An 11,064-nucleotide genomic window follows, 5' to 3' on the forward strand; every position below is an offset into this window, starting at 1 on the left:
CAGGTCTGATTCAGCAGGGATCCCAGTATTTTAAGGAAAGAGGAAAAGAAATGCATACTCCTTTGTCATGGAATCTGTTCATTCTAAATGATTTGCTATTTCAGTTCCTGAAAATAAATTTCAATACAAAAATATAGAACATCAATAGCACTTGTTCCAATCCTTAGAGATGACTGGCACAAACGCTCTAAGCCTGATCTACTTCACCGTAACTTTGGTCTATATTAAACCTATAAATACACCTATGGATCATACATTGTGGACTGAATTCTCATGTAATTGCACAGGAAAGAGAAAGCTTTTTTAATTGTCCAATGAGCATGGTTTTAAAATTGGAGAATGTCAATAACCTGTGCTATGTTGAGGACTCTACTAATAACTGAACTCACAAAATGAAAGCAAGTTTGGTGTAGTGGTTAAAGTGCTGGCCTAAAAATCAAGAGACTGTGAGTTGTAGGCCTCCCTTAGGCATGAAAGTCAGCTGAGTGAGATTGGGCCAGTCACTCTTTCTCAGCCCAACCCACCTTACAGAGCTGTTGTTGTGGGGAAAACAGCAGGCAGGAGTATTAGGTATATTCACCGCCTTGAGTAATATATAAAAAAGGCAGGATAAAATAATAATAATAATAATAATAATAATAATAATCAGCAAGCTCTATAATAAAACAAAAAGGAAAGGAACACAGTGAAAAAATGGGACAATTAAATAGAAAGAAAAGATAAGCTAATGACAACAGGGACAGCAACCAGACTTAGAACTGACAAAGAAGATACTGAAGTGGCAGATAGTTTCTGCCTTTTAGGACTGACTATCAACAGTAAAGGAACTAACAGTCCCAAAATACACTGCAAACTAGGATTTGGTAGGGCAGCAATAAAGGCCCTGGAAAAGGTATTCAGATGCTATGATGTCTCTGTATCTACTAAGTTCAGAATTGTGCAGGCAATGGTTTTCCTTGGGATACTTTATGGTAGCAAAAATTGGATTTTGAAAAAGCAGGATGAGAGAGGATTGAGGTTTCTAAACTCTGGTGTTGGAGAAGACCCCTGAGAATATCATGGATAGTGAAGAAAGAAAGCAAACAAACAAACAAACAAACAGTTCAGAGTTCTCACTTGAGGCATATGTGACCAGACTCAAATTACAAGTAGTCCTTGCTTAACAACCATTTGTTCAGTGACCATTCAAAGTTACGACAGCGCTGAATGAATGGTAGTTACAACCAGTCCTTGAAGTTATGGCTGTTACAGTTTCCCCTGTGGTCATGTGATCAAATTCAGGCACTTGGCAACTGGCCCACATTTACGACCTCAGCACATGCTTCAACTCCCCTCCCCTCCCAGTTCCTTTGGCCGCTCTGCACTCTGCCTGCCTACCCCTGCCGCCCCCAGCTAACCTTTACCATTTTCCTCCCAATGCTGGTCCGGGATCCAGGCACTGGGCAAGGGCATGGCCCCAGGACATGCGTGGTGAGCACGGCAGGGTGGCGGAACCTCATCTGCCGAAGGGAGCTTGCCGGACCTGGCTGGGGAGGCAGCGGGATGGAGCCGGCCAAGGAGGCAGGGCGGTAGCGAGGGTGGTGGCTCCCCAGGCAAAAGTGGCAGCTGTTGGGAGCCACCACCCGCACCACCACTCTGTCTCCTCCACCAGCTCCATCCCACTGCCTCATCCCCAGCTGGGCCGGGCGAGCTCCCTTTGGCAGACAAGGCTCCGCTACCCTGCCATGCGTGTCCTGGGGCCATGCCCTCACCCAGCCCCTGGATCCTGGGCCAGCAGTGGGAGGAAGAAGATAGCAAAGGTGGCAGGGTTAGATAGCTGGGGGGTGGCGGGGTAGGCAGTGGTGGAGTGGAGGGTGGCCAAAAGGGCAGAGATGGGAGGGAGATAGGTGGGTGGAGGGAGTTGAAGCAGAGGGGAGTGTGGCAGGGCGACAGACCCTTGTCTGTCAAAGGGAGCTTGCTGGGCCCAGCTGGGGGCGGGGGAGGCAGCTGGATGGAGCCAGCAGTTTGCGCAGGGCAGGAGAAGCATGAGGTCCTTGCCTAACAACTGCAGCTGGGAGTACTGAAACTGCCATCACTAAGTGATGTGGTCACATGATGTTTCACCCAATGACCACTTCGCTTAGCGATGGAAGTTCCGGTCCCAATTAGGGTCGTTAAGCAAGGACTACCTGTATCATATTTTGGACACATGATAATCTCCAGAGAAGTCTATAATTCTGGAAAAGATGGAAGAAAGAGAAGAATAGGACTACCAGCAGCAAGGTGGATAGCCCTGATTACAGCAGCAATGGGAACTCCACTGGAAGACCTGAAGGGCTGGGCTGGAGACAGAGAATCCGGGAGAAAGTCTATCTATATGGTCACTGAGAGCTGATACTGACTTGATGTACATAATCAATGAAAACATATGCTACAGATGTTGTTCTGGCCACTGGCTGAAATTACTTAGTTAGCAATTCAGGTTGTAAGTCCATCAGGCAAGGTTGTAGTCATAAAATACAGTCCAATTCAAAAGGAATCAGAGTTCTCATCAGTAGCCAAAGTCCAAGGGAAGACAGATAGTGTTCACATGGTCAGGTAAGGGTCAAGAAGGCTAGAGGCCTAGGAACTAGAGTCAAGATTGACTATAACAAAGCAGGGTTCCAGTGCGATGTTGCAAAGACAAAACTATTTAAAAAGAAGCTCCTAATGTGAACTTGATACTGATGAGCATCAGCTTCAGAATAGATCTTCTTGTACTAGGTGTCTATCAGTGTACCCATGAATCCCTCCATTTCCCTGATCTCTGGGTTTCCACACGTCTGACATTAGCACTGACTGGGTAAACTAGACTCTGGATTAAGTTGAGACAGGAGCAGTAGGGCCTGATGCTGCCTCTCCTTATTGCTTGGGTCTGAACTTAAGAAAGGCTTCTGGCTTCCTAAGTACTTCTTCATGGTCCTCTACCTCCCCTGAGGGTGACAGGAAGGGCCATAATATCTCTTCCTTTGCTACAACTCCTACAACTGCAAATGAGCTGACTTGGCTGCCAAATGTGAATGGAATTTAGAAATCAGCTTAGGAGCATAGACATCTACTACGCCTTCTAGGATTTCTTCTCCAGCCCACAGCCTATCCAGTCCACAACGTTCTTCAGCTTCTGTAAGCCCTACAAGATAGACCAGATCAAGAAACTGACTCCACAAGAACATTATAACTATGGTTTACTGAGATAGGCTATAGTAACAGAAACTTGCAAGTCTGCTTGTCTTTTACCTTGCCTCCCCGTCGAGTCAGGGAGAAGCCAGCCTGAGATTCTTCCTAATACTATCTCCTTTCCCAGGGCTTAAAGAATACTTCTGCCTTTGTTGTTTCTATAAACGTTTCTGAATACACCCTTCACGGCCATTTCCATAGCTCTCTACAGCTCAGCTCAATGGAGCTAGAAATCAAGAATCTGGAATCTCGTATTACTTCGGCCCCTTTACTAGCAGAGTAGCAGTCAAGTCATGGCTGCATGAGCCACATGACCTCTAAAAGGAATCTACGAAATAAAGAACGGATGCAGACTGAAAGAGCGAGTTACACCTTGTATGTGATGACATTCATATGATCCATGATAACACAGGGTCCAGTGATACAGGCCCTTAAACCATGCTTATCCCAGGATAGGCGGGTGCTCTGCTGACATTCACATTCTGTCACCCAAACTGTAGCTGTTCTTGGTTTACTCAAGTTGCTCTTTCAGTAACTCATGCACAACTTGAAGTTCCTGAAATAAGTACAGTTGCAGGGGCAGCAGAAGGGTTGCTGGGAAGGATGTCTGAAACTCATGAGAAATTAGTTCTGTTGCACTGAAGCATATTAGTAATTATTACATGTGAATTGTTCCCTTGACAATAATTCTCTCCAAATATCTTGCTGGTACTCCACACAGTATTTGAAGTATAGTTCCAATGTAGCAGTGATGCATTCTATCTGGCCCACAGCATACTATCTTACTGCTTAATGTGAACACATTACTGTGAGTATTTGGCAAATAAGAGCTAAGGGAATTAGGTATAGTCAGTTGTCTTGGGTTGTTGATGGCATATATTAAATAAAACAAAATAGCTGTAGCTAAGTTCCTTCTCCAGAGAAGCTAAGCAAGGCTTTCCTGCTGAACAATCCTATAACATCTACTCAGAATTAAATCCCTTTTAATTCAAGGGGAGTTGTTACTAGGTAAGTGGGTCTAGGACTACAGCCTGGAATCCTCTGAGCAGAAAACTGGCTTATGCTTATTTAAAAACAGGGATGTCCTACACTTCTACCTTTGATCACAGTTCAAGCACTCAGTAATTGGATTATTCATTCAAGAAACTGAATTATTCCAGAAGCAGCCAACATGGAGCCCCTGAATGGGCAGTGGTACATGTTAGTGAATACTGCTGGATCTGGCACTTGGCTGTGCTAGCACATAAGCTAAGCTATATGCAAATACTGATCAGTCAACTCATTTAACTGCACTGCAATCTTGTATCCACTTCTCTGAGAGTAAGCCACAATGAACTCTATGGTATTTCATGCTTTAAGCTGCTGTCAGCCATCATTTATCTCCAAGCAACCAATCATATACCAAGCCACCTCTGTCATATCTCACAGATCATGAACATGTCAATTGTCTCCTGCTTTTAGGAATTAAGATGTTCTGGATGAACCAATATTAGCCTCTTTTATTTAAAGTTATAGTTCATTTCAAAAGATATTTAATATCAAAGTGAACACAGGGCTACTTCACAATATATACCGTACATTCTTCTTATACGCCTACATGAAGGATTTAAGAAAGGAGGATAATAGAGATCCTTTCTGAGTCCCCTCACTTTGGAAAATCAAGGCCCAATCTACAATCCCCTCATCACATTTTAGAGTTCTTATGAAGCCATGGTTCAAAAATCACATCTGGGGAGAACCCATTATTCAGTGGAAGAATATATGCCTTCTATCTGGAAAATCTCCAATTCAATACTGCTCTTTTTTATGGTGTTAAGGTATCAATTCAATTCAAAATGAAAAAGATTCTTGCAATACAAGCAGAGAAGAGGCTGTTTCCAACATCCTTTTTATATATAGATGTGAGTCTCTATGAAGACTAAATGTACAAACTTAATTTTTTCAGTATTTGCTCCTCAAAATCATCACACAATATCAGCTATTAAAGTATCCAATTGAAGAAAACACATTACATGGCACATATGTATTTTACATGTCTTTTTCCTAGTACAAACTCAGTTTAAAACTCAGATCAACAGCCCTTGGTGCCTATCTAGAGAAAAAAATAAAGTACTGGATACATGCACAGACTTGACCACGATCTGCCTCTTACAAAACAGTACAGAAGAATATCAACTTTTTAGTGGAAACCACCGCTTTGGACTAATATATTGTGGATTTACATTACTCTGTGCACCTTATGCAGGCTTTTACTTCGTTATAGCACTATCACCTGGGGTAAGCATCACTAATGGAAATTCCTTCCAAATGTACGGAAAGAGAATTTTATGGGAGGGAGGAAAATAGCTGAACTCTTCTGAAAATAACAGAATGAAATTTTATAGAGACAAATTAAAAACTCATCACTTAGGAAAAAATAATCAAAAGTACAGGATGTGGGATTCACAGAAACTGGAACAGATGTATAGAAAAGCAGTGAGGATTATCCATTTTATGAGAAGGAACAGGCAGGTTTAACTTAGAGAAAAGATAACAGAGGATGACTATGATACTATTTTTCAAATATAAAGGGAATCAATGATACAGAAAAGGCCATGACTTGTTCCACTGCAGCCCAGTGCGCAGGACATGGAATAATGGTCAAGTACAGGAAGACAGATTCCATTTCAATCTTAAGAAAAAGTACCTAAGGCAGGAATAGCTTGTCTGTAGAACAAATTGCAAGGTAGTTGGTAAGCATTCCTTTGCAGAAGCCGGATAGTCTTCTGTCAAGGATTCTTTCTTAATATGGAGTCCCACATTAGCAGGAAGGTGGAGATAGCTGGATTAAATGGCCACTGATTCTAGGGCAAACTACTATACGAAACCAAACAATCTTAAACACAGCAATTTTAGCCTTTTTTTTAAAAAAGCACAAAGTCACACTGGATAAAATTGCCATTTTTATGCTATGAAGCTGCACAGGTTGCCCTTACAATCATAGCATTAAAATCATGTAGGTTTTCCTAAATGTCCATATAAATAAAATTCTTAAAAGACACATCTTTATTTTTAGATAACACACATATATATATACACACACATATCACAACAGGGTTATGGTTAGGCATAGTCCTAGAAGCATTCCCTTCTATATAATAGTAGAGGAAAGCAGCCTCCACTTTTAATTTTGTTTTAATTTTTAAAGAAAAACATTGTTATATGCACTTCATATATGAATACTTTTTACTTAAAGAACCTTCACTTTAAAAGCTAACATTTAAAAGTGCTGTTTAATTAATCAGGGCTTTCTTCTTAGACAAAAAATGTTCAAGACTGAGTTCTGAAGCCCCAATCTGTAGTATAAATATAATATTGCTATAGGATAAATAGTAAAATGTAAATAGTAATTTAATAGTAAAATTTAATAGTAAAAACCACCTTGACAGACAGATGATAGAATTTTATTGTAACAAACAAACCTAAGCCTGCCTTGATATGAGCAAAGCGCAACAGCGCAACTGAGTACCGGCTTGCGATTTTGATTTTTATGCAAATATGCTTGAACAATAGGAGGCATGGTTTCCCAAAGCTCCTCCCACTTAAGAAACGGCACTAGACATTGCAGGAGAGGAAGACAGGAAAAATAAAGGGAAGCCTACTTAAAAAAGATTCTACACATACTCAAGAAACGAAGTTTCATTAAAGTGTAAGAACTAGGCCCACTCAAACCGGCGTTCTCCTGAGCATGTTCAAAGCTCGCCTGACACCTCGTTAGCACATTGGGGGTGTGGCCTGATACGCCCCCCAACAGGGCGAGGTTTGTCGTGGCTCCTCCCCTCGCTTTTAAGACTGACAGCAATGAAGGAAAGGCGTCCGGCCTGGGCCTTCGCTTTCTTCCTCCAAAACGAAGCGAGGCCCGGAGACATCAAGGCCCCACCCACGAACCCCGTCGCCGCCACCGCAGAATGAGGGGAGAGAGGGGAGAGGGCGGGCGGCCGGTTGAGCGAGCGCGAAGGGGTCTCCTCACCTGCGCTCCTCCTCCTCCTCCTCCTCCTCCTGACGGCGCTGCTCCCACCTCAGGCGCCTCGCGCAGCTCCCGCCCACCTGCCTCTCCAGCCACTCCCTCACAGTACCCACTGTCAGCCAATCAACGCCCGTCGCAGAGATCCAATCCGGAAACCGAGATTGCGCCTCCTGGAGGAGACAATTCTTCGCATGTGGTGCTCAGATTGGTCGTCGCTCCCGTCAATCACTCTGCTCCAACGTGACAAGGGAGGAAGGAAATGAGTGGGAGGGGAAGGGGCGGGCCACGGTGGCCAATGAGAAATCACAGCGCGTCCTTCACGCTAGCCAGTCAGGATGAGAGACAAAAAAAAAGGTTCCTACGGCCATTTTCCCCTCAGTGCTGTCGAAAGAAGGGAGGGAAGTGAAATGTTCCTGTTGATTGGCTGTGAAAAGAGGCGCGCCTGGGTGCTGCAGCAGAAAGACAGTTCCGTACCAATTTAAGTCTCTCGGTGTTACTCCCACCGTCCCTGTTCAATCGTATCGCCCCGCCTCTACTACGCCTCCGTTTTAGCCCAATCAAAAGACAGGGCGGGACCTTGGCTTGTATGGGCCAATTAGTCTATACCTTTGGTATTGCTTGAAAGGAAGGAGTGAGTGGGCGAGTAGCTGTGGTAAAGGCTAGTAATTAATGTGTCCAGCCGTGGATGCGTGCATTTTCATAATCTGTACACTACTATCAACTCATATTATGTAAACTAATAATCATCTTATTGAACTATGTAAGTGGCGCTAACTAAATTTACCAGTGGCTGCCCTGATAATTGGCTGATCATGAGGGAAAGCTTGGTCGGGTGAAGGTGGGAAGCGCCCCTTTCATCTGGGGAAGCGGCCTTGGCTGTGAGCCGGGAAGGACGGGAGAAGGGTCGCTGATGAGGCTGTGATCGTAAACTATAGGCCGTCACGGTCTTCGGGGTGAAGCTAGAGGGATGTGTGGCTGTACTCTGAGTCTCAAGGGAGGAGCACGCTATTGTTTTTAACAAAACAATCTTTAATCTTAAAGACAATTAAAAAAAATTAAAAGTACAAACTAAAAATGCAGACTCAGAATGAAAAAAATCTAGTATTTTATACTTATCAATAGTAACTGGTTTACCAATGAATTCACTATTGTTGGCCAAGAAGGCCCGTGACTCGGCACGAGTTGTCACCCAATTCTCTTATTTCTTTGCACAGCAACAAGAGGGGGCTCCTGCCGGAGTGCAAGAGCCCCAAGCAACACACCTGACTTCTCTGTTATTCATTTTCTAGCAAGGAAATAAAGGCAACAAAATCTCTTTATTGGCTGATTCTTTTAGCACTTGCGCAGTAACCTTACATACTGCACACTATCCCATAATATTCCTTAGCATGTTCTATGTTTTCTAAACCCCCCACCTTAGGGGTGTGCATTCTACTATGCTAATTAGCCTTTAGGTTACAACTAGGTCAGCAGTGATCCCATTACAAGGTCACTCGGTGGGTTTTGAATACCTTGAAACCAGTCTTCCTTTCTCCAAGTACAGATTTCGAAAGCAGTCTTCTTCCCCTTTTTCCCAAGTACAGCAGACTTTCCTCCAACTCTCAGATACCTGCTGTTTGACCCACATCCTCTTGAAACTTAACCACAAGCTTTGTGGGCCTCCTGGTGCTAAGGGTTTGTGGGCCTCCCAGTGCTAAGGTTTTTCCACCTCTGGTCTTGGATGGAGTTGCACTGCCCCAGACGGACCCGGTGTGCAATTTGGGGGTCCTCATAGACTCACGGCTCCTGCTCAAAGAGCAGGTGGCAGCCATGGCTAGGAGGGCCTTTGCACATCTTTGGGTTGTGCGCCAGCTGTGCCCATTCCTAGACCGAGAGGCTTTGCTCACGGTCACTCATGCCCTCGTAACCTCCTGTCTGGACTACTGTAATGCGCTCTACATGGGGCTGCCCTTGAAGAGCATTCGGAAGCTTCAACTGGTGCAGAATGCATCTGCATGGATAGTAAATAGTGTTGGCTCCTCGGCACATGTAACACCACTGCTATGTGAGCTGCATTGGTTGCCAGTGTGCTTCCAGGTGCAATCCAAGGTGCTGGTTGTCACCTTTAAAGCCCTTCATGGCTTGGGGCCGGATTACCTAAGGGACTGCCTTCTCCCAGTTGTTTCTGCCTGTCCAATTCGATCTAGTAGGTTGGGTATGCTGCAGGTCCTGTCAGCCAGGGAGTGTCGGCTGGCAGGAACTAGAAGGCGTGCCTTCACCTCCATAGTGTCTGCCCTCTGGAACATCCCTCCTCCAGAAATTAGGGTGTCCCCGACCCTGTTGGCCTTTCGTAAGGCCGTGAAGACCTGGCTTTGTGCCCGGGCCTGGGGCCTCGAGCGTGTGGATGGTCCTGTCTCTTGGCTGTATTAACATCCATGCATTGGCAGCCATGTATATTTATTTTGTATTTATTTTATATTTTAACTGTTTTAATTGTAATTGTTTTATGGTTTTATTGTTGTAAGCCGCCCAGAGTCACTTGCTGAAATGGGCAGCTATAGAAATCAATCAATCAATCAAATAAATAAATAAATAAGCGTCTGCTAGCAGGCATTAAACAATAATTTTTCCACCTGTGCCCTCACTATGATATGAACAATGCAAGGTATTACTGTAAGATATATCATGGAATCTCTGTCATAGTAACAGTATTCCTGCATCCTTTGATTAGTAGAAAATACTGCCTTTTCCAAAATAGATACTGTAAATCACATGTTTCTGACAACCATTCCTGGAATAATATCACTTTTCAATTTCTTAATATAATTCTTTTAGCCAACTTCCATGCTTTATACAATCATAATTCCCAAAATTCCCAAATTCGTAAAGTCACATTCCAAAGCTTTGGTATATAATTCAACATTACATTAACAGCTGTAACATTTGAAGATTTCCCCATAAATCTGCTAATATACATTATATACTATCCCCAAATATACTAAATGATCACATGACCACATCACATGGATTCACAGAACCTTCAAATTTTTTATGGCTCCAGCATAAAAAAAAAAAAAAAGGATGTCCATCCTTTCAAATACATTCTTTGAGGAGGCCAATTCACCCTAAATACAATTTTTGATTAATCAACCTTAATCTCAAATCTGTAGATACTATTTTAACATTTTTAAAGACATGAAGCCATTGATGGGGCTTCATGAGGAACACAATCTACATCCAAGATACCCACAATTTGGTTCCATCCTGTGTTTGTATTGACTTCGGACCTTTCCAGAAAAGGCTTTTTTATGTGTGCAGTTTGTTCAGGGAATTTTGATGAGTACAGTCATCATCTTCCATTTGTAACCTGCAGTTTTACTGTTAGTATTTGGTTTTACTGATATTTTAATTTTCTGTATAATCTGGCCAGAGAAATATAATAAATCAGAAATGTAATAAAAATAAACTGCCCTTATGATTTCCTCCATCACAGCTTAACTGTTCCTTCAGTCCTTTTTTCTGCTATAAAAATCTGTTAAGCAGGAAAAAATAGAATAGCCAAACTATATGTTATAATTAGAAGCACGAAAAAAATCTCTGTCTGGAAGAACCCCCAATTCTTTACCTCTCTTACACCAATTTAAATTGTGTATTTGCTTTGCATCATTTGTACTGTATATTTGGTCTCTTTTACAGGAGAAGCTACATGTCATGTTCTCATTCTAATGTCTGGTTAACATTGTAACGTTTCACATGTCATTCTCTATTCCGTGTTCCTTTACCCGGGGTTTTTCCATTCTTTCGCCCTCCATTGTTTTGAGGGCTTGGAATGCATGTTTGGGTTTGCGCTCCTGTTCAAGGTTACTTTCCCAGGCGCGTCCGAC

The 11,064-nt window shown here is 43.0% G+C and overlaps 1 protein-coding gene across 1 annotated transcript in view; it reads right to left on the reverse strand.

Moving 5' to 3' along the window:
• Positions 1-7,226, reverse strand: part of MTMR4 (myotubularin related protein 4) — a 60,236-nt gene extending 53,010 nt beyond the window's left edge. Inside the window, exon 1 of the mRNA XM_063298837.1 lies at positions 7,205-7,226. The gene's annotated coding sequence lies outside the window, so the exon portion shown is untranslated. The remainder of the gene's footprint in view (positions 1-7,204) is intronic.
• Between the last annotated feature and the right edge of the window lie 3,838 nt (positions 7,227-11,064).

The sequence above is a fragment of the Candoia aspera genome, chromosome 1 (genome assembly GCF_035149785.1).
Source record: "Candoia aspera isolate rCanAsp1 chromosome 1, rCanAsp1.hap2, whole genome shotgun sequence".
Classification (NCBI taxonomy): Eukaryota; Metazoa; Chordata; class Lepidosauria; order Squamata; family Boidae; genus Candoia; species Candoia aspera.